Below are 24,745 nucleotides of genomic sequence, written 5' to 3'. Positions count from 1 at the left end.
TCAGGCACTCTGTCTATCAAATCTGATCCCTTGAATCTATTTGTCACTTCTAGTGTATAATCATTTGACCATTAATCAGTGGATTAACTTTTCTTCTAAGCATTCAGCAGTTCTTAGATTTCAAAAGTGGATTCAGATTAGTTTGGATGAATGAGCTTGAATTTCCATTATTTTTATTTTAAATTTACAATTGGCATTCAGTTACATAGAAACAATATCTCCTTGCTTATTAGACTAAAATGTATAGACATACACTTTTACAGAAAGGCTATCCTATTATGTGATGTCAGAAATTACAATTAAATTTCCATTAACCATTTTGTTTAGATTGAGGAGACATTTCTATTCTATAATTTAAAAATAAAATACTCATTTTGTTAGGTCAAATGTTGGGGTTTAAATTATTTTAATCTTTATATAATGAAGTGTTGAAATAATTTTTAAATTCCTCAATTGTAACATTAAAATTATTTATGCTGGTGGAATTTTGTTTGTTTAAATAAACTTATTTTAGAATATATTTATGTTCACAAAAATGTTGCAAAGATGTTAGAGTTCCCAATACCACAGAACCTAACTCCTGGTTAATATATTATTGTGTTATATAGTCTCATGATTAATGAATCAGTATCAACGCATTATTTTTTCAAAAATTAAAAAAATTTTATTGAGGGAAAAACACTTAAAATGGAGCTAACCTCATAATAAACTTTTAAGTGCACAATAAAGTAGCATTCACTATAGGTTCAGTCTTGTACAGCAGATTGAACTTATCTTGTACATCAAAGTTCACATACATTGAATAGCAACTCCCAATTTCCCACTGCTGTCACTCCCTGGCAACCAGCATTTCACTCTGTTTCTATGAGTTTGATCATGTTAGATATCTTATATAAGTGGAACTATTCACTATTTGTCCTTCTATGACTATCTTATTTCACCATGATGTCTTTTAGTTTCCTCCATGTTGTCACATATGGCAGGATTGCATTTTTTAGGAGTGATTAATACTTAATTGTATGACTATAACTAGCTTTCATTTATGCCTTCATCCATCAATGGACATTTAAGGTATTCCTACCTCTATGTTATTGTTAATAGTGCAATGAACATGGAAGTGCAGATATTTTTTTGAGATATGGAGTTCAAGACTTTTGGATACATACCCAGAAGTGGAAATGCTGAGTCATATATTAGTTGTATTTTTAATTTTGAGAAATTTCCATTCTGTTTTTCAGAGTGGCCTCAAGATTTTACGTTCCCACAGTGAAAGGATTGTAGTTTTTCCACATCATCACCAACACTTATTATCATCATTTTAAATAATAGCCATACTAACAGGTGTGAGATAATATCTCATTCTGATTTGATTTGCATTTCTGGGATAGTGATGCTGAGCATTTTTCCATGGACCCAATGGCCATCTTGTATGTCTTCTTTGGAAAATGTCTATTCAAGTTCTTTAACCTTTTTCTAATCAGGTTGATTTTTTGCTATTGAGTTTTAGGAGGTACTTGAATATTTTGTATATTGTTTTTGCTCAGAAAAGTGATCCAGCTATAAACATATAGGTATCCATTCTTTTCAAAATTCTTTACCCATTTACCTGTGCTTTACACCCAACCCTTCCCCTCTCATAATCCCAAGTTCATTCTCAAAGTCTGTGAGTCTGTGTTGTAAATAAGTTTATTTTTATCATTTCTTTAAAATTTGCATATAAGCAATATCATTATATTTTTCTTTCTCTTATTTCACTCAGTGTGGCAATCTCTCGGTCTACCCATGTTGTTGCAAATGGTATTTCATTCTTTTTAATGGCTGAGTAATATTCTGTTGTATGTATACACCACATCTTCTTTATCCATTGCTCTGCTGATGGACATTAAGGCTAGTTCCATGTCTTGGCTATTGTAAACAGTGGAGCAACGAACACTGGGGTGCATGCAGCTTTTAGGTAAGGATTTTAAGGAGCCTCCATACTGTTCTCTATAGTGGCTGTACCCAATTACATTCTCACCCGCAATGTAGGAGGGTTCTCTTTTGTCCACACCTCTCCAGAAATGTGGATTTTTTTTTTCATAATGGCCATTTGGACTGGTGTGAGGTGATAGTTTTGGGTTGTTTGTTGTGATGACATGAAGCCACATGAGCTGCTTGGAAGTTCTGGAGACTAACCCCTTGTCAGTCATGTCATTGAGAAAGAGTTTCTCACATTCTGTGGTCTCTTTTCGTGTTGTGTACGGTTTCCTTTGCTATGCAGAAGCTTTTGAATTTAATGAGGTTCCCTTTGTTTATTTGTTTTTATTTCCATTCTTTTTTCATTACTCTGAGAAATGGATCCACAAAGATATTGCTGCAGTGTATGTCAGGCTGCTCTGCCTGGGTTTTCCTCTAGCAGTCTTGTGTTTTCCTTAAAGTAGCTAAGGGTTTATCCATTTTGTGTGTCTCTCAAGAAACCAGCTCTGAGTTCTGTTGTTTCTGTTTTCTGTTACATACTGTTGTAATGAAGCACAGAACAACAGAATGATTCAATATGTTTACAGATTACAGAGCATGACAGGTTATGACAAGACAGTGGCTTTAATTCCTGTGCTGTACAATACACACTTGTTGCTCTTTTATACATAGTTTCTCTCTTAATACCCAAGCTTTTGTAGTTCTTCTTTCTTTGTGGTTTGATTTTCTTCAGTAGTATGCTGATGATGTTCCTTGGCTTTCCATTTCTGAGTTGGAGATGTTTGATTTGTGCTTACCAGGGGGTTCATATATGTTGACGTGTAACCATCTACTTCTCCTAAACTGGTAGTCATTTAAGCTTACACTCACTTTAAAAGATCTACACTTGTACCCCCTCCATTTTGTGTTTCTGATGTCCTATTGTATGGCTGATTTTTTTATCTTTTAAGGTAGATATTAGCTAATGAAGTGGGTGATCCTCAGTCCTTACTACATCTGCATTTCCTAGTGGGAGTTTCCCTTTTCCATGGATTCTTACTTTTCCACTTAAAGACCCTTCACCCTTTACTTTAGGGTAATTTTAGCAGTGATAGACTTTAGTTTTTTGCTTCTTTGTTAAGTTCTTTCTCCTTCCATTCTAAATGGTAATCTCACTGTGCAGATCATCTTGGTGTGTCCATTTCAGCACTTAGAATATCCATCCTGCCACTCCATTCTGCCCTGTAAAATTTCCACAGCAAATTGAGTTGAAAATCTTAAGGAAATTATCTTGTATGTGACTTTTTCTCTTGCTGCCTGTAGAATTGTGACTTTGGCCATTTCAATTATGACACGTACTGGTGTGGGTCAGTTTGGGACCCTCTGTGCTTGCTGGGTATTTTAGGTAAGTTTTGGAGAATGGTTCAAGGTAAGCAAGAAACACCAATTTTTCCCTCTGCAGTTGTTTCTGCCAAGCACAGGAGCTTGTACCGTTCTGGCCAGAAGGAGCTCACTGTATGGAAAATGGCTGAACAGGTTTCCATAGCTGGGTTTGATTGTGATGAGTTTCAAATTTAGAATATGAAAATAATTGAGCTGTGCTCAATATGCTTTGCTCTCACAAATTGTCCTCTAAAGCTGTATGTGTATAAGTCTGTCTTGTTTATGACTCTACTGTCTTGTTTATGACTCAGCATGATTTCTACTTTTCACGGAACCATTCCTATGCTCTGTAAAGTCAGGGTATTTGTCAGAGTAAGGAGGGAAGCAAAAGCTAAGCGTTTGAGAGTTCCTAGTAGTGATTAGGCCATTGCTTGGCAGTACAGGGATAATAAGTTTGATTCCAGAGCTGAGAAGAGCTACAGAGACTTACTTACTTTACTCTCCTTAGAACATGATAGGTCAGAGTCAGTAAGTCTCCTTACCTCTCTTTAGCTCTCCATACCTCTCCTTAGAACACTTTACTTCAGAGAAAGTAAGTCTCCTTAGCTCTCATTAGAACACTATGGGTCAAAGTGATTCTGAGAGGAGAGCTAAGGAGGGCTAAGGAGATTTACTCAGAGCTATAGTGTTATAAGAGAGCTAAGGAGAGCTAAGGAGACTTACTTTCTTGGGTTAAGTAAGTCTCCTTAGCTCTCCTTAGAACACTATAGTTCAGAGAAAGTAGGTCTCCTTAGCTCTCCTTACCTCTCGTAGAACACTATAGAACACTACAGTTCAGAGTAAGGGAGATTTACTTACTCTGACCTATAGTGTTCTAAGGAGAGCTAACAAGAGTTAAGGAGGGCTAAGGAGAGCTAAGGAGACTTACTTACTCTGAACTATAGTGTTCTAAGGAGACTTAAGGAGAGAGAACAAGAGCTAAGGAGGGCTAAGGAGAACTAATGAGACCTACTTACCCTGACCTGTAGTTTTCTAAGGAGAGCTAGGAGACTTACTCTGACTTGTAGTATGCTAAGGAGAGCTAATGAGATGTACTTACTCTGAACTATAGAGTTCTAAAGAGAGCAAAGGAGAGCTAAGGAGATAAACTTACTCTGAACTATAGTGTTCTAAGGAGAGGGAAGGAGACTTTCTTACTCTGAACTGTAGTGTTCTAAGGAGAACTAAAGTGGGCTAAGGAGACTTACTTACTCTGACATATATTGTTCTAAGGACAGCTAAAGAGAGATAAGGAGACTTACTTACCCCAGGCAAGTGTTCTAAGGAGAGCTGAGAAGAACACTACACGTTCAGGGCAAGTAAGTCTCCTTAGCTCTGCTTTTCTTAACAACACTCAATTGTCTTTATTTATTCCTGGTTTTTTAGAACCTCCATCCTTTTCTCCAAAGAGTAATACTTACTCATGGGTGAGGTGCTTCAGGGAAGATTTACTGTAGCAGTGGCTGTCACTGCTGTGTTCAGCGCAGGGTCAGAGCCCAAGTTGCTAGAGCAGAAATCCTGAGGGGTAAGTGGCAGCTGCCTCTGTTCCTGCTCACTACAGAGCTTCACCTGCAACACTGTTTGGTCCCTCACAGCCTCTGCTACCCCCGTTTCTCCCCCACCGCCCCCCGTTGTGGATTGACACAGCTGGGCAGCCCTTAGCCCCATGCACATTTGGCTCCTCTAGGCGGGTGGGGGGTGAGCCAGGATACCAGCTGCTGTCTGTGTTCTCAGCTGCTTCTGACAGATCACATTTGAGTCAACACTAACAATGGCCACCACTCCACTCAGACTCTGCCCCGGGAGGAAGGCACCACTGAGTCCCACCGTTGAACTCTTTCTCTGCTCCTGGAGGTTCTAGATCCAGTGCTAGAAGCGGGGCTGGGACAGCCACTCACCTCAGGAAATCTGGCCGCTGCTGGACCAGTCCTCAGGGTGCCCTCTCTCCTGGCACTTGTGCTCCTCACGACTCAATTTCAGGCTCCCCACGGCCCTCCTGTGAATCCCAGGGGCACTCTATATTTTAAGATGTCATGGAGACTAACCTTTCTTCTATGACATATTTTCCCCATTATCCTGAATACACATTTCAGTTTTCAAATTCTGATAGAGACAATACTGTAGTTGTAGTCACACTTTGAAATGTAGAACAAAAAGTTTAAAGATGAGTTTTCCCTCTCCCTTATCAATTCAGTGAAACATGGAATTTGCCACTTATTCCATCTCATTTCCCTAATACAAAAACTTTACAATTCTATCCCTAGGAATATATAAGCATGCTTTACTACAATGAAATCACTTAGTAATTGTTACAATTCATTTTTAAAAAGCATTAATGTTCCTTTGAAATATTTGACTGCTTTCAATATTATAACTACCCATGGGTAGAATTAATCCAAAAACAAAGTAATAACTTTATTGAATGTTTGCTGAATGGTTGGTTTTGGATCATCTCCTCTACTCCATTATTAAACATTGAAAAAGGGTTAAAATTTTATATTAAATCTTAATAGAAGAAATAAATTTTCAATTATGATTATTGTTATCTTTTTAGTAACATCCGATTGGAGCTCATGCTCACTCGACTCTCACTCTATTGTGACCCCATGGACTATAGCCCACCAGGCTCCTTTGTCTATGGGATTCTCCAAGCAAAAATATTGGAGTGGGTTACCATCTCCTCCTCCAGGTGAATCTTCCTGACCCAGGGATTGAACCCAGGTCTCCTGCATTGCAGGCAGATTCTTTACCACTGAGCTTCCAGGAAGCCCACTCCAATTAAAATATTAAATATAAAATAAATTATATTTTATATTTATTAAATTATATAAAATAAATTTATATAAAAATATATTTATATATAATATATATTTATATATAATATATATTTATATATATTAAAATATATAATTTATATAAAATTATATAAAATAAATTTATATAAATTATATAAAATAAAAATAAATGTTTACAAACAATAAATGCTAATGGTGGAGACGTTGTGGAGAAAAGGGAGCCCTCCTACACTTCCGGTGGGAATGTAAATTGGTACAGCCACTATGGAGAACAGTACAGAGGTTCTTTAAAAAACTAAATACAGAGCTACCATATGATCTAGCAATCCCACTCCGGCATATATCGAGAGAAAGACATGGGTAGAAAGGATACAACACTCCAAAGTTCATTACAGTGCTGTTTACAGTATCTAAGACATAGAAGCAACCAAAATGTCCCTCATTAGAAGAATGCATAAAGAAGATGTGGTACATGTACACAATGGAATATTACTCAGGCATGAAAAAAGAACAAAATAATGCTATTTTTGGCAACATGGATACACCTGGAGATTATCATACTGAGTAAAGTCAGACAGAGAAGGACAAGTGTCATAATACTGCTTACATATGGAATCTAAAAACATTATACAGATGAATTTATTTATAAAGCAGTAACACATTCACAAAGAGAAGGACCTTATGGTTATGAGGTGGGGTAGAATGTTTGGGAGAACAGATAGATTGGGAGGTTGGCATTGACATGTATACATTGCTAATATTTAAAACAGACAATGATCTAGTTATAGCACAAGGAACTCTACTCAATATTCTACTCTATAGCACAGGGAACTCTACTCAATATTTCCTAAATGGGAAAAGAATTTAAAAAAGAATAGATACATATATATGTGTAACTGAATCACTTTGCTGTACACCTATAACAAAACATTGTTAATCAACTATCAGTTCAGTTCATTTCAGTCGCTCAGTCGTGTCCGACTCTTTGCAACCCCATGAATAGCAGCACACCAGGCCTCCCTGTCCATCACCAACTCCCAGAGTTCACTCAGACTCACATCCATCAAGTCAGTGATGCCATCCAGCCATCTCATCCTCTGTCATCCCCTTCTCCTCCTGCCCCCAATCCCTCCCAGCATCAGAGTCTTTTCCAATGAGTCAACTCTTTGCATGAGGTGGCCAAAGTACTGGAGTTTCAGCTTTAGCATCATTCCCTCCAAAGAAATCCCAGGGCTGATCTCCTTCAGAATGGACTGGTTGGATCTCCTTGCAGTCCAAGGGACTCTCTAGAGTCTTCTCCAACACCACAGTTCAAAAGCATCAATTCTTTGGCGCTCAGCTTTCTTCACAGTCCAACTCTCACATCCATACATGACTACTGGGAAAACCATAGCCTTGACTAGACGGACCTTTGTTGGCAAAGTAATGTCTCTGCTTTTCAATATGCTATCTAGGTTGGTCATAACTTTTCTTCCAAGGAGTAAGCGTCTTTTAATTTCATGGCTGCAGTCACCATCTGCAGTGATTTTGGAGCCCCCCAAAATAAAGTCTGCCACTGTTTCCACTGTCTTCCCATCTATTTCCCATGAAGTGATGGGACCAGATGCCATGATCTTCGTTTTGTGAATGTTGAGCTTTAAGCCAAATTTTTCACTCTCCACTTTCACTTTCATCAAGAGGCTCTTTAGTTCCTCTTTACTTTCTGCCATAAGGGTGGTGTCATCTGTATATCTGAGGTTATTGATATTTCTCCCGGCAATCTTGATTCCAGCTTGTGCTTCTTCCAGCCCAGCGTTTCTCATGATGGACTCTGCATAGAAGTCAAATAAGCAGGGTGACAATATACAGCCTTGACGTACTCCTTTTCCTATTTGGAACCAGTCTGTTGTTCCATGTCCAGTTCTAACTGTTGCTTCCTGACCTGCATATAGGTTTCTCAAGATGCAGGTCAGGTGGTCTGGTATTCCCATCTCTTTCAGAATTTTCCACAGTTTATTGTGATCCACACAGTCAAAGGCTTTGGCATAGTCAATAAAGCAGAAATAGATGTTTTTCTGGAACTCTCTTGCTTTTTCGATGATCCAGTGGATTTTGGCAATTTGATCTCTGGTTCCTCTGCCTTTTCTAAAACCAACTTGAACATCTGGGTGTTCACGGTTCACATATTGCAGAAGCCTGGCTTGGAGAATTTTGAGCATTACTTTACTAGCGTGTGAGATGAGTGCAATTGTGCGTAGTTTGAGCATTCTTTGGCATTGCCTTTCTTTGGGATTGGAATGAACACTGACATTTTCCAGTCCTGTGGCCACTGCTGAGTTTTCCAAATTTGCTGGCATATTGAGTGCAGCACTTTCACAGCATCATCTTTCAGGATTTGAAATAGCTCAACTGGAATTCCATCACCTCCACTAGCTTTGTTTGTAGTGATGCTTTCTAAGGCCCACTTGACTTCACATTCCAGGATGTCTGGCTCTAGGTGAGTGATCACACCATTGTGATTATCTTGGTTGTGAAGATCTTTTTTGTACAGTTCTTCTGTGTATTCTTGCCATCTCTTCTTAATATCTTCTGCTTCTGTTAGGTATATACCGTTTCTGACCTTTATCGAGCCCATCTTTGCATGAAATGTTCCCTTGGTATCTCTAATACTCCAATATAAAATAAAAAGTTAAAAAATGTATCAGGCCTTACACTTGTTGAAAGAATAAAAAGCCTTTATTTATTTGTGTTATATCTATTTATATGTTCACTATTAAAATTGAAACTGAGATACTGTTTAATAAATTGTTTAGAACTGTGATACATCTGAGATTTTACAAGTTAGCCTGCCACAGTTTTGTGGATGCTGCAAAAGAAATGAGAAAGGAAATAACTTACATTAATAGTGGTCAGAGTATTGTAATTGTCTTTCACCAATTCTGAATGCCACTTCCCACAGGGAAAAATGAAGAGTACCAGGTTACATGGGCACATGCAGTCAGTCGTATTCTAGGAGAGGAACCTTAGTTTAGGATCCTGACATTTTTTAATAATCATTTTATAATTATAAAAATGTATAACTTCTCTTTGCAGTTGAGAAAGACACTATCTCTGTCTCCCAGGCTGTTCAGTAAATAAACTGAAAAAGTAGCCCAGAACAAAGGGCGTGAGTGCCTCCTCTCACCAGAAAGTGTACAAACATGAGAGACCCCTAGTTAATTGTCTTCCAACCCATTCACATTAACATAAATAACACATTTTATGAAAAATAATTTTTCTGAAACAAAATAAAAATTAGTGAGAAGAGGGTTTTACAACTTGATTTATAATTTTTCACATCTATTTAACACTGGTTTAATAAAAGGAGCAACCTTGATGTCAAATAAGAGATGGGAAGTTAAATAAAGATACATGCTAGAAGGAAATAAATTCTTTTAAGACTAGATGTAGATATATATGTACTGATATGAAAAAATACTCAAAATATATCAAGTATATATGTGTGTGTATACATATATAATGCATGGTTTTACATGTGCATAAAGGAAACTAATGCACATATGTGTCTGTCTATGTGTCTATTTGTAAGGAAATAAAATACCAACAGTAGTAGTTTTGTGGTTGAAGACCAGAACAGGAGGGGATCTTTTTTACTTTAACCTTCTTTGATTTGATTTCTTTTACAATGATCATGTAGAGTTTTTATAACTGAAAAATGCAAATCCTTTCCCTCATTGTTCAAATCCTTTCAGTGCATGTTTTTTGTCCATAAGATAAAGTTCTTATTCCTTATCCAAGGTCCACCATGATGCTACTATCCCAGTCTGCATCCTTGGCTGTACCACTTTCTGTCCCTATTTTTTATCCTTCTATCAGAACTACTTTTCAAACCCATGTCTTTTGCATCTTTTGCAATGGCAGGCAGATTCTTTATCATTGCGCCACTTGGGAAGCCAAAGCAATCTTGAGAAAGAAAAATGGAGTTGGAGGAATCAGGTTCCCTGACTCCAGACTATACTACAAAGCTGTAGTCATCAAACAATATGGTACTTGAGCACAAAACCAGAAATACAGATCAATGTAATGAATGGCATAGAAAGCCCGGAAATAAACCCATGGAGACTTCCCTGGGAGTTCAGTGGTTAAGACTCTATACTTTCACTGCAAGGGTTGCATGTAAAAACCTTGGTTGGGGAACTAAGATCCCACATGTCATACCATGTAGCGAAATTTAAAAAAAAATACCTATGGTTAATTAATCTACAACAAAGGAGGCAAGACTACAAAGGAAAGACAGTTGCTTCAATAAAAGGTGCTGAAAAAGCCACATGTAGAAAAATGAAATTAGAACACTCTTTAATACCATACACAAAGAATAAACTCATAATGAATTACAGACTTAAATGTAAGATCAGATACTATAACATTCTTAGAGGAAAACATTGGCTGAACAGTCTCTGACATAAATTGCAGAAATATCTTTTTAATCTATCTCCCAGAGTAATGGAAAACAAAAATAAACAATGGGACCTAATTAAATTCAAAAGATTTTGCACAGCAAAGGAAACCATAAACAAAACAAAAAGACAACCCACAGAATGGGAGAAAATATTTGCAAACAATGCTACCAGCAAGGGATTAGTCTCCAAAATTTATAAACAGCTCTTGTGGCTTAATATCATAAAAACAAATAACCCAATCACAAAAAAAAAGGCAGAAGACCTAAACAGATACTTGTCCAAAGAAGACATACAGATGGCCAAGAGGCATATGAAAAGATGATCAACACTGCTAATTATTAGAGAAATGCAAATCAAAACTACAATGAATATCACCTCACACTAGTCAGAATAGCAATCATTAAAGTCTACAAATGACATATGTTGATGAGGCTGCAGAGAAAAAGGAACCCTTCTACAGTGTTCATGGGAATGTAAATTGGTATAGGCACTGTGAAGAATAGCATAGAGGTTCCTTAAAAAATTAAAAATAGAGCTCCATATGACCTTGCAATCCCACTCCTGAGCCTATATCCAGAGGAAAAACAAGGCCTGTAAAGATACATGTATCCCAGTGTTCATTGCAGCACTGTTTACAATAGTTAAGACATGGAAGCAACCTAAATGTCCATCAACAAAGGAATGGATAAAGAAGATGTGGTACGTATACACAATGGAATATTACTCAGCTATTCAAAAGAATAAAATGATGCCATTTGCAGCAATATGGATGGACCTAGGGATTGTCATACTGAGTGAAGTTAAGACAGATAAAGACAAACATCATTTAATATGCAGAACCTAAAAAAAACAACACACACAAACTTATTTACAAAACAGAAACAGACTCACTGATTTAGAGAAGGAATTTAGGATTACCAGAGGGGAAGGATTGGGGGTGGTGGTATAGAGATAGATTGGTAATTTGAGACTGACACATATACACTGCTCTATTTATTTATTTATTTATTTTTTGTTATTCTTTTTTTTTTTTATTTTTTTATTTTTAACTTTACAATATTGTATTGGTTTTGCCATATATCAACATGAATCCGCCACAGGTATACATGTGTTCCCCATCCTGGATCCTCACATAAAACCATCAAGGACCTACTGTATAGCACGGGAAACTCTAGGCAGTATTCTGTAATAACATAAATGGGAAAGAACTTGCAAAAGAACAGATATATCTGAATCTCATTGCTGTACATCTGAAACTAACACAACATTGTAAATCAACTATATTCCAATATAAAATAAAAATCTAAACATAAGAATTGAGTCCTTATATAGCCTGTGACTTAGCCACATGAAATTACTCGGAGTTCCCAGAACATCTCAAACTCTTTTCCACTCTGGTGCTTTTGCACATGGGCCTCTTGTCTAATATGACTTTTTCTGCCTTCTTTATTTTCTTTATTCTTTGTTTTATATTGTTGATACTACTGCTACTTTGTTTTTTTACTTTTTCCGTATTAGCATGGATTGTACTTATTCCAGTATTTGTTTTCATTCTGGAAAATTTGGGAACTTTTAAAAATTACAAAGAATAAAACAAAAATCTCACCACCCTATTATATCTAGAACTTTTTGTTTTATTCTATATAACTCTAGTCATTTATTTAAACTTCATAATTTAAACTATTATAGATTACTGTGGATGTTATTTTATGTTTAACCACTTGTAATACTGTAAGATTTTCCTCATTATTCTTTGACAATCTAATTGTTGCTCAATATTCATTGCAATTATAATTAATAATGCAATTGATCTATTCCCTACCATTATTGTATATTCTACCAGTTTCATGATGTACACCTTTCTGTAGTGTTCAACCTTATGATTACATCTTTCTGAGTATTTCTGATTTCTAAAAAATAACTTTCCAAAGTTAAATAGCCGAGTTAGGCTCTGAGCATTTTTGATATATTCTGGAAAGCAGTTTTATGGAATGGTTGTGTGCCAACACACTCATTGTCATTATAGTACAAATAAATGAACAAAAATTTTGGTCAGTGGAGTTTCATTGTTGCTTTAATTTACTTTCTTGGATATTGTATGAATCTGTAGGTTTATTAATGTTTCTTGTTTACTTTTCACTTAAAGTTCCTAGTTCATGTTCTTTTATTAGTTTTGAGTGTTTTTATGTAACAATATTAAGACCTACTTTGCTATATAATTTCAGAGTATTTTTCCCAATGTATCTACTTGTCTCATGTTTATTTTTATGATAAAATTTTAAGTCTTTACATAGTCACAAATACTATTTAAAAATATATTTATAAGGACCTTCATTGACCAGGGATCAAATTAATATTTACCCTCATGTTATTATAATTATGTTGTGTGTATTGTTTTTTAACTGCATTTCTGTATTTAATCTACTTGGAATTGATACTGTTGTATGGGTTAATCTATATACCAAGTCCCTAAAGGCTTGATTCTTAGCTCAAGCCACCTCAGAAGAAAGTCTGTAAAGGGTCCCAACTTTACTGTCTTGAGCCAGGGAAGATTTAAGACAATAATTCCCCAACACAGCTATATTCCGTCAACTCTGATTACCTGGCACTACGTTTTGACGCTTCCTTATCTCAGTAATATCTTTCAACCACAGAGATCGAAATGACCAGAGAGAAATAAAAGCTTCACTTAAGATTCTTCCTTCAAAACTAAACTGTTTACTGCACATGAACAGATTAAGCCTTGTGTTTACTCTCACTTTTGGAGAAATGATGGCTGCCTTCCTGTGGTTGTTTGTAATGGGTTTTCTGAACAGCTATGAAAGAATTGCTGCCACTGAAATTCCTTTATCTAAAATAATATACCTGAGAGGTGAGAATCGAATCAGTTAACAATTTTTGAATGATAGAAAAGTGCCAAAATTACTTTCTTTAGATGTTTCAGAGATTTCTTATAGTAGGAAATTCTTTTGAATACTAGACCTAAATGCCTAATGGTCCACAGGTTGTAAAAAAAAAAATGCTCTGTGTGTCAAGGTACCCTATATTTGGTGGAGAAGGAAAAAGGCAAAGGTGCAGATAAGGCTCCCCATTCAAGGGATAGTAGTGGTTTCCATAATTTTGGAATACAATGCAGAACTCTTTTAATTCATACTTTACAATCTTAAGAAGTAGGTGCACTCGAAAAGAGGAAGCACTCTTATGCTTTCTAAGGGTTCACTTTCCTCACAGCACTTTGCCAGAAGCCTGTTTTGATTGGACCAGTAGTTCCATCCACTTGCCACTTTCACCCCGCCCCCATTACCTGATGCCCCACCCCCTTTCAGGTTCAGCCCAATTCTGATTCTGAGGACTGTAGCTCTTAACCTCGTAGTTCCTATGAATTGCTTGAGCAATTTTAAAATGCACAGTTGTCCAGGATTCTCATTAGATGGTTCTTGGATCTATACCAACAAAATAACAACAAGGAAGAAGCTCTGAAGATGATTCTGACAGGCAGCCTAGGTGAGACCCCACTTAACTAGAAGCAGGAGGGATTGAGGAGGCTCCAGCCCATCAAGTCACCCTTTCTCCTAGAAGGTGCTATGATATGTTCCCACATCATAAACCAAAGTGAGGCTCCCTGTTTGTGAATTCCTGATTTGGTAACTTTCCTAAGAGATAAAAACTAAAAGAAAAATACTACCTTTACTCCAACAGGGTGAAATTTTGCCCTTAAACCAAAGACTAATATCTGGAGCACTGTTATACCCAAATCTGTCAATCCTGACTTCCCAGTATGGACTGTTGTTTTCTCCACTGACATTGCCATTCATTAGGAAATCAGCACAGTTTGATTTTGGATCTCCCAATAAAGAATTCTCTTATGGAGTAACATCCCTGCATTTCCATTGTGGTTCCCCTTTTCCCTGGGCTTAGATTTGCTATCTAGGCTACTACTTGAGATCAGAGTATCGTCTAGAACATCCCTGTCCAAATATGTATGTCTACTTTGTGAAGTTTCTTAATCTTCTCTCATTACTGTCAGACCATAAGGCTGAGATTTTAAGAACACACACACACACACACACACACACACACACACACACACACACAAAAGGCTAGAAATATTTCATCACTTTCCTACCTCAGACTGCAAAGGAAGAATACATAGAAGTTCATAATAAGCTAGTGGAGGCCATAGGAATCACTGAGATTTAGGATCAGAATTGAGCAGAGGGATTACTGATGGTCAAAGCACATGGGAGTCTGAGATGGTGACCCTGATTCTGGGAAGGGACCAAACATGGTCAGCTGGACCAGGGGGGATTTCTGTCTAGTGAGGACGGGATACCTGGTGCCATGCAGGTACACCTGAGGATGCTGGTATCCAATCTGCTTAGCATCCAACTTCTTGATTTTAGGAAACACTGGGTTTGAAAGTAACCTGAGGAGCAGTCTTTAAACTTCACTGCTTGGATGGCCTATACAAATTCAGATTCATAGATTCTGCACACCACATATTCTGTTTCTATAAGTCTCTGGTAGGACTGAGGAATAACATTTTGAGGGAAAGAAGCCTACAAGATTTTAATACAGATGGTGTAGGATCACACCTTGAGGAACTATGCCACATAAACCATGTCCTACAGTTTGAAGCATAAGATAGGAGGCAAAATGTCCAATATGTTGGGAGAGGGGAATATAATCCTGGGGTACTGGCCAGGATCTGACAGCTACTACCAAGTTGGTTACAAGTGTTAAAAAATAAATAAACTAAGCTGTATTAAATGTTCAAGTGTTTATTTGAGCAAACATCATTTTGAATCAGGCGGCACCAAACCAGAAATGGTTAAGAGCACTCTGCAAACAGGAGCCAGGGCATGGATTTTAGAGAGAAGAGGAGGAAGCGAAGCAAAGCAATTATTTGATTTGGTATAGCTTAGGTGGTTGCCTTATTTGAGAAAGCCCAGAGGGTCGTTTGTGATTGGTTGTTCTAAAGTTTCCATTCAATGCATGTTAAGAGTGTGTTGGCTCTTGCTTAGGTTTAGGTTTGCTTACGTTTGGCTACCAAGGTGCTAGGGCCACCACAATCTGATGGTCTCCTGCACTAACGAATTTTAGTTTCTTATATTTAGAGTAGAAATACCTCAACTGAATGACCTCAACTGTCCATCCTGTACCTTCATGTTTCCTACATAGAACCTACCGTCAACTGCACGTCCTCAGCCATGGTAACAAGCACCATCATATCCAGTTGCCTGGCATGGTTGGCAGACTTTATGCCAACCCCTGCCCCAACAACAGAGGGTGAATTAAACTGAGGAAGTATGTTACTGAAGTGGTGCGGCAGCAATGTCCTATTTTATTGACTGGATCCTCGAGTGCATCCGTAAAAGCCTAAATAAAATAGTTTTAAAAGCAGCAGGTTCATGATTGTAAACTCTTCTCACGTGATCACTCACACGTACCCTCTTGTGAGGCTTGCTTGTAGGTTAAGTGGTAAACCGAACCAAGACAACCTGAACTCTAAATCTTCATTCTTACCACTCTTTAACTGGAGACTAACAGTGGTGGTCTGACCTAGCTCTTCAGATAATGTAAACTCAGAGTAGCAAATAGTAGCTAACTAATGATCCCACATGCAGTTTCTTTAATGTCAGAGTAATTACTTCATCTTTGTAGCTAAAAATGCCTGTTAGGGAGAAACAGAAATAAAGCTCCCTGGAGTTGATTCTTTCCAAGATACACCAGATTAACTACCTCACTTTGCTATTATTCATGTTCTCTTTCAGTCATGGTTTTCATCATGCCACTGCTATCTGCAGATACCTATGGTGGCTCTCAACTGGCTCTCAAGCTGAATTCAATTTTCTGATCCAGGGTCTAAAGTTCTCCACTTCATTCTCCTTTACCTAAAAGTTCCTATTTTCCACTCTGCCATGTTCACAGCCCTCTGAATTCCAAACCTAATTATTTTTGAGCATTCATATCTTGGGGTTGCCTCTGAGTTTTCATATGTACTATCATTTCCCCTAGAAAAGCATTCCCAATTTCTTTTTACTATACTGATGAACACTTTCTTCACAGTTCTCCTAAGAGAAATGCTTTGAAAACACTTTTGTAGGCATTTTCATGAAACACTATGATAGTTCCCTGGCCTAGGTGGGGTTCAACCTTGGCTGTGCACTAGAATCACTTGGGGAGTAGTACCTAGACTGCACCCCAGACCAATTATGTCAGAATCTCCAGGGCTAGGATCCAGGCAACACTGTTTATTAATCCTCCCCAGGGGATCCCGATATCCTGCAGAGGTTGGTGACAACTGCCTCAAATCGTTTCTCAAATCTCACTGTGCATAAATATTAAGGATGCTGATCCTTCGGCAAGCAGTCCTTTGTGGATGCATGACTGTTCCTCATCTTGCCCTTGCCAGCTTTCCCATACTAAAAAGCATAGCCATTTTAATATATCATTTAAGGCCTTAAATTTCTTAAGAATAGAAACAATCCCTTCTTTTTCTTTTGGCTTTTAACTTTATATTCAATCACACTGGTAGCTGAGGAGCCTCCTAAGTATGGTGACTTTAAGAGGTGGCCATGCCGAAGCTAATGACATACTGCTTCTGTGTTGTATTCACTCTGACGTGAAACTACTGCTGTGTTTGGTTCAGCACAGAAAAACATAAGCACCGCTGACATTTCTTTCTGGAAATACCCTGGCTAGAAGGTTGGGTCAAATATAGGGAATCTGAGCCATAGAATTGGCAGCACCTCAGAACATAGCACTCCACTGATGGCTCACTAAATCCCTGATAAGACATAGCTGTCTGTTCTTTTTGTGCAAGTTGGTGTGAACAAAAATGCACATATCTGGTTGAATGGAAACTTTCATTATAGCAGGGAAGCCAATGTTTTATCAGACAGTTCACCCTTCTGGACTATACCAATGACAATGGACCAGTACAAGCCAAAGCAGGCATGGGAGGAAACCCCGAAGATCCTGCTTTAAGAGTTCAGAAGTGAACCCCAAATGTGCTTTTCTGACTTCTTCAAAGTTGTATTTTCTCTTGATGTGCCTGAATAATTATAGCAAGGAATGCTGTTTTGAAATGTGAAAACACATTATAATTAGGAAAGGAGAGTCTGGCCAAAGGAACATAGGAATTGGAGCAGTGAGACCCAATTTTCAACCCTCTTTGTGATGAGCTAAGGGAAGAATTTAAACCGTCATTCCTACTTCTGAGGTTCTGAATTATCTGGACATACTCTGTGATACCAAAATCAAATTGATTACATTCTTTGTAACCGAAGATGGAGAAGCTGTATACAGTCAGCAAAAGCAAGACCTGGAGCTGACTGTGGATCAGATCATCAGCTTGTCATAGAAAAAAATTCAGGCTTAAACTAAAGAAAGCAGAGGAAACCATTAGGCCAGACAGGTATGACTTAAATCAAATCCCCTATGAATATGCTGGCTTCCCTGGTGGCTCAGCTGGTAAAGAATCTGCCTGCCAATGCAGGAGACACAAGAGACCCAGGTTTGATCCCTGGGTTGGGAAGATTCCCTGGAGAAAGTAATGACAACCCGCTCCAGTATTCTTGCCTGGGAAATCCCATGAACAGAGGAACCATGGGATTGCAAACAGTCAGACATGACTGAGTGTGCTCACACACACATGAATATGCAGTGGTGGTGCTGAACAGGTTCAAGGGATTAGATCTAGTAAAGAGTATACCTGAAGAACTATGGATGGAGGTCCATAATACTGTACAGGAGGCAGCAAACAAATCCATCCCCCAAAAAAAGAAAAGCAAGAAAAGCAAAGTGGTTGTCTGAGGAGGCTTTACAAAAAAATGAAGAAAGAAGAGAAGTGACAAGCAAGGGAGAAAGGGAAAGGTACACCCAACTAAACACAGAGTTCCAGAGAATAGCAAGGAGACACAAGAAGGCCCTTTTTCAATGAACAGTGCATAAAAGTAGGGGATAGCAGAAGGGGAAAGACTAGGATCTCTTCAGGAAAACTGGAAATATCAAGGGAACATTTCACCCAAAGATGGGCACAATAAAGGACAGAAATGATAGAGACCTAGAAGAAGCAGAAGAGATCAAGAAGAGATGGAAAGAATACACAGAAGAACTGTACAAAAAAGATCTTAATGAACAGGATAACCATGATGGTGTGGTCAGCCACCCAGAGCCAAACATTCTAGAGTGTGAAGTCAACTGGGCCTTAGGAAGCACTGCTATCAATAAAGCTAGTGGATGTGATGGAATTCCAGTAGAGCTTTTTAAAACCCTAAAAGATGATGCTATCAAAGTGTTGCACTCAATATGTCAGCAAATCTGGAAGACCCAGCAGTGGCCACAGGACTGGAAAAGGTCAATCCTCATCCCAATTCTCAAGAAGTGTAGTACTAAAGAATGTGCTAACCATTGGACAATTGCACTCATCTCCCATGCTAGTAAGGTCATGCTCAAAATCTACACGACTGAGCAACTTCACTATTATGCGAACCAAGAACTTCTAGATGTCCAAGTTGGGTTTAGAAAAGGCAGAGGAACCAGAGATCAAATTGCCAACATTTGCTGAATCATGGAGAAAGCAAGGGGATTCCAGAAAAACTTCTACTTCTGTTACATCCACACTATGCTAAAGCCTTTGAATGTGTGGATCATAACCAACTGTGCGTGTGTGCTAAGTCACTTCAGTCATGTCTGACTCTTTGTGACCCTATGGACTGTAGCCTGCCAAGCTCCTCTGTCCATGGGATTCTCCAAGCAAAATACTAGAATGGGTTGTCATGCCCTTCTCCAGGGCACCTTCCCAACCCAAGGATTGAACCCATGTACCCTGCATTGGCAGGCAGGTTCTTTACCACTAGTACTTCCTGGGAAGCAAACTGTGGAAAACTCGTAAAGAGATGGGAATACCAGACCATCTTATCTGTCTCCTGAGAAACCTGTACGCAGGTCAAGAAGCAACAGTTAGAACCCTGTATGGAACGGCTGACTGGTTCAGGAAGAGTATGACAAGGCTGTTTGTTGTCACCCTGTTTATTTAACTTATACACTGAGCACATCATAAGAAATTCCAGGCCAGATGAATCACAAGCAGGAATCAAGATTGGCAGGAGAAATATTAACAACCTCAGATATGCAGATGATACCACTCTAATGGTAAAAAGCAAAGAGGAACTAAAGAACCTCTTGATGAGGGTGAAGGAGGAGTGAAAAAACTGGCTTAAAACTAAATGTTAAAAAAAACTAAGATCATGGCATCTGGCCCCATCACTTCATGGCAAATAGAAGGGGAAAAGGCAGAAGCAGTGACAGATTTCCTCTTCTTGGCATCTAAAATCATTGTGAACAGTGACTGCATCCATGAAAGCAGAAGACAACTGCTTCTTGGCAGGAAAGCTATGAAAAACCTAGACAATGTGTTGAAAAGCAAAATCACTGCCGACCAAAGTATGTGTAGTGAAGACTACGGTCTTTCCAGGGGTCATGCACAGTTGTGAGAGCTGAACCATAAAGAAGGCAGAACGCCATAGAATGGATGCCTTTGAACTGTGGTGTTGGAGAAAACTCCTGAGAGTCCCTTGGGCAGCAGGGAGATCAAACCAGTCAATCTTAAAGGAAATCAACCCTGAATACTCATTGGAAGGACTGATGCTGAAGCTGAAGCTCCGATATTTTGGTCACCTGATGCAGAGTTGGTCACCAGCCAACTCCTTGGAAAAGACCCTGATGCTGGGAAAGATTCAGGGCATAAGGAGAAGAGGGCGTCAGTGGATGAGATGGCTGGATGGGATCACTGATGCAATGGACATGAACTTCGGCAAACGCGGGGAAATGGTGAGGGACAGGGAGGCCTGGGGTACTGCAGTCCATGGGGTCATGAAGAGTTGGACAAAACTGGGTGACTGAACAACAACACTATTTTGTGATCAAATTGGCCCTGCAGATATCTGTTGAGAGCAGGGGTCTAGTAAATGACTGTGACTGCCCAGCTTATTTTTCTTCTTGGTAAACTATCCTCCCCCTAACTCATAGAGATGTTAATTACATGGCTTTCCCTGCCTAGTAACAAGAGTTGGCAATCAGCATACTCTGTCTCCCTGGCCACAGTGGCTGGCTAAGGTGTGGGCCCAGTTACTCAACTTGGAGCCATCAAATTCATCCCAATGACATTTTCTGGAACCAAGAATAAAGAAGTGCTATCTTGCTATCATTTTTCCCCCCTTCTGGCTTGCCTGAGACAGGGACAATACAAAGAACAACAGAGAGATGGAAAAAAAAAAAGAGAGATAAACCTTGAATATATCATTGAAGTCCTTGGACAAAGCTGTGTCTAAAGATAAAACCACGCTTGGAACGTAATGTAATATCTCCATTATCCCTATATTTACAAGTGACAAGTGTTAGTCACTCAATTGTGTCTGACTCTTTGTGGCCCCATGGACTATAGCCTGCCAGACTCCTCTGTCCATGAAATTCTCCAGGCAAGAATATTGGAGTGGGTTGCCGTTTCCTTCTCCAATGGATCTTCCCAACCCAGGGATCAAACCCGGGTCTCCTGCATTGCAGGCAGATTCCTTACCACCTGAGCCATGGGATATCCAAAAAAGAAGAAATATATTTATATGTATGGCTGATTCACTTTGCTATACAGCAGAAACTAACACAACACTGTAAAGCAATTTGAGTATACTCAAAATTTTAAAAAAACTAAAAAAAATTTCAAAAATAAAGATTCTGGCCCGAGCAACCATGAAAAAAAAGTTCTGATTTAGGGGATGAGAGGGCTTTTAGTAGAGCTAATTCTGAGGAAAAGTGAATGTGAAGTCGCTCGGTCGTGTCCGACTCTTTGCAACCCCATGGACGGTAACCTACCAGGCTCCGCGGTCGATGGGATTTTCCAGGCAAGAATACTGGAGTGGGTTGCCATTTCCTTCTCCAGGGAATCTTCCCAACCCAGGGATCAAACCCGGTTCTCCTGCACTGCAGACAGACGCTTTACTGTCTGAGCCACTAGGGTAGGAGCTAAGTAAGATGAACTTGATACAGTAAAGCCTTGGTTACTAGAAAGAACAGCTGATCCTAAATTAAACACGCCATCCCTTTTTGATATTTGTCATCTGATTTCATCTCCCCACCCTGCCTCCCCTCTCCCTGTAGAAGTCTTGTGGAATATCAGGATAAAAATATCGGGGGTAGGGGATTACAGGTAAAAACAAAAACCAGAAAGATCACTTCCATTAGAAATTGTGTACAGCATGGCGACACACTAGGACACTTGGGGACAGAAGAAGAGGAAAGCACTTGGCATACCACTCACTCCACCACACCACCTCCGGACAGCTCTGCCAGCAGAAGGGGGCCCATGCTTCATCTGCAGTGCTCAGCAACGACTCTAAGTGTCTGCTTTCACAGGAGGACATGTTGGCACTTAGGGTATGACTATCAGAGACTGAGAGGTCTCTGGATGTCTGGAGGAGTAACGAAGTGTCCAGCGATGACTGGAAATTAATTGCAGTTTCTAATGTATATCTACTGTCTGTGGATATGGCGGTACTCAGCAAGTATAGGCACATATGTGAGCACACACCAATTAATACCTGCAGACTCTCAGATCTGAGTGAGATTTCTGCAGGCAAGTAGATATCCTTTATCAGTACCTGGGGTAAGAGTCACTGAACTTGAGGCTTTTACTTCTAATATGATACCATTTGAACTCATGGTGTGCTGGGCTCTGAGGAAAGTCTGATAATAAGAAAGCATATGTGAAACCACTTGATATATTGCTAGTAAGCACCCATTAAATATTGTATGCTTATTATTAACATCATGTAGTAAATTGTGAAGAAGTTACAGTAGGCTGCTAAAGCACATGGCTTCATGTTTAAGTATTCAAATGACTAAATATGCAGCTTTCAATCTTCTACAATTCTTAAGGATGATGTTCTATATATTGACACTTTTGCATATACACTTTTCACCTTACCTAATTTATAGAAAAACTCTACCCAGAATGCATCACATAACCCTATAATGTTTGCTTGTATTAGTCTAACCATGATTAACCATCTCCAGAGTATTTCATCTCATTAATATTATTCTATTAACCAGAAAAATGAGAAATATTTTAATATCACATATAATGCTGCTGCTTTGAATTCTTTTTCCATGCAAATATCTAATGCCACATGACAAGTCCCGAATAATAAGATTTTCACCTACTAATAAGAGAAATTATTCCATTTTTACCATTCTTTAAAAGTTTATATCATTTGAATGACAAGCATTATGAAAAATGGTCTGTACTGACCTTTTTTCTTAGACAGTAGTTTGGGGAAAGCATATGAGTAGTTCTCTTGTATTTTCCTAACAACATTAAATGGCAAAACCTGACCTCTATCATCCCAGATATAGACCATGGTCCTCCTCCATCTCCAGGCTGCTCAGACTGGATCCAAGGAGAACTTTTCAGCACAATCAGGAAATAGTCTTTTTAAACATCAGTTTCATCTTCCATGTGATCTCTGATCTCCTTTGGCTTCTGGCTCTTGGATAACAGGTGGTTTCTCCATCCCCACTGGGTTTTTAATGCCTCAGAGCAGCCAAGCCCACATCTCAGCCAGCAGACTGGAATATGTTCTGAGCTCAAAAGTTCTGCCAATCTTTTCCAGGAATACAGCCTGATGCAGTTCATCTTTACTTACCATAGACTGTTTGTATGTGCCAGGGACATCGTAAATCCTTTAGACCAGCTCTCCCAGCCATTAATCCACTTTCGGCATTGGTTCACCTTGGCATATGCTTCTCAGGACTATTTGTTGTGGATTTTGCTCTTTCTGGTTAAGCAGCCTGTCTTTTCATTTGCATCTCCCCTCTCAATTCATTTCCTATATTGGTCTGGAATCTTACAGACTGCAATTAATAGACAACCGGAGACTTCATTTTCACCCTCTTTTCATCTTTCGTCATTACATTTTTATGTGCATCCTTTGTTCTCAGGCAGACTTTATCCATTTGGTACCAGGCCACTGACACTCAACCTTAAGTGTGATAAACTGATGGCTGAGCAAATACTTCTCTGTTGTCGTTAACTCTGGTAAAAAATCCAAGGTCACCTTCATTGGCCTAAGCCGAGTTACATATTCCTCTTGAATTAAACATGAGTGCACAAGCCTGCAAAGTAAATCCCACCCTTAGATAGAAAGGTGAGTTATTCCCATCTGAAGTGCATGAGTCTGAGGAAGGAATCAGTTCAGTTCAGTCGCTCAGTCGTGTCTGACTCTTTGAGACAACATGGACTACAGCATGCCAGGCTTCTCTGTCCATCACCAACTCCCAGAGCTTGTTCAAACTCAGTCCATCGAGTTGGTGATGCCATCCAACCATCTCAGCTTCTGTGAACCCCTTCTCCTCCTGCCTTCAATCTTTCCAAGCATTAGGGTCTTTTCCAATGAGTCTGTTCTTCACATCTGGTGGCCAAAGTATTTGAGTTTCAGCTTCACCATCAGTCCTTTCAATGAATATTCAGGACTGATTTCCATTAGGATTGACTGGTTTAATCTCCTTGCAGTCCAAGGGACTCTCAAGAGTCTTCTCCAACACCACAGTTCAAAAGCATCAATTCTTCAGCGCTCAGATTTCTTTACAGTCCAACTCACACATGCATGCATCACTACTGGAAAAACAATAGCTTTGACTAGACGGACCTTTGTTGGCAAAGTAACGTCTCTGCTTTTTAATATGCTATCCAGGTTGGTTATAATTTTTCTTCCAAGGAGCAAGTGTCTTTTAATTTCATGGCTGCAGTTATCATCTGCAGTGATTTTGGAGCCCAAGAAAATAAAGTCTGTCACTGTTTCCATTGTTTCCCCATCTATTTGCTATGAAGTGATAGGACCAGATGCCATGATCTTCATTTTTTGAAGGCTGAGTTTTAAGCCAGCTTTTTCACTCTCCTATTTCACTTTCATCAAGGGACTCTTTAGTTCCTCTTCCCTTTCTGCCATAAGGGTGGTGTCATCTGCGTATCTGAGGTTATTGATATTTCTCCCAGCAATCTTGATTCCAGCTTGTGCTTCATCCAGCCCAGCATTTCCCATGACGTACTCTGCATATAAGTTAAATAAGTAGGGTGACAATATACAGCCTTGACAT

The 24,745-nt window shown here is 38.9% G+C and overlaps 1 long non-coding RNA gene across 1 annotated transcript in view; it reads right to left on the bottom strand.

Annotated features, from left to right (window-relative positions):
• Positions 1 to 9,039: 9,039 nt before the first annotated feature.
• Positions 9,040 to 24,745, bottom strand: part of LOC138986423 (uncharacterized) — a 46,575-nt gene continuing 30,869 nt past the window's right edge. The window contains exon 3 of the long non-coding RNA XR_011463272.1: positions 9,040 to 9,140. This is a non-coding gene — a long non-coding RNA (uncharacterized lncRNA). The remainder of the gene's footprint in view (positions 9,141 to 24,745) is intronic.

This window comes from Bos mutus, chromosome X, assembly GCF_027580195.1.
Source record: "Bos mutus isolate GX-2022 chromosome X, NWIPB_WYAK_1.1, whole genome shotgun sequence".
NCBI lineage: Eukaryota > Metazoa > Chordata > Mammalia > Artiodactyla > Bovidae > Bos > Bos mutus.
Note: the sequence above shows the minus strand (reverse complement) of the source record. Positions and strands in the feature narration are given on the sequence as shown.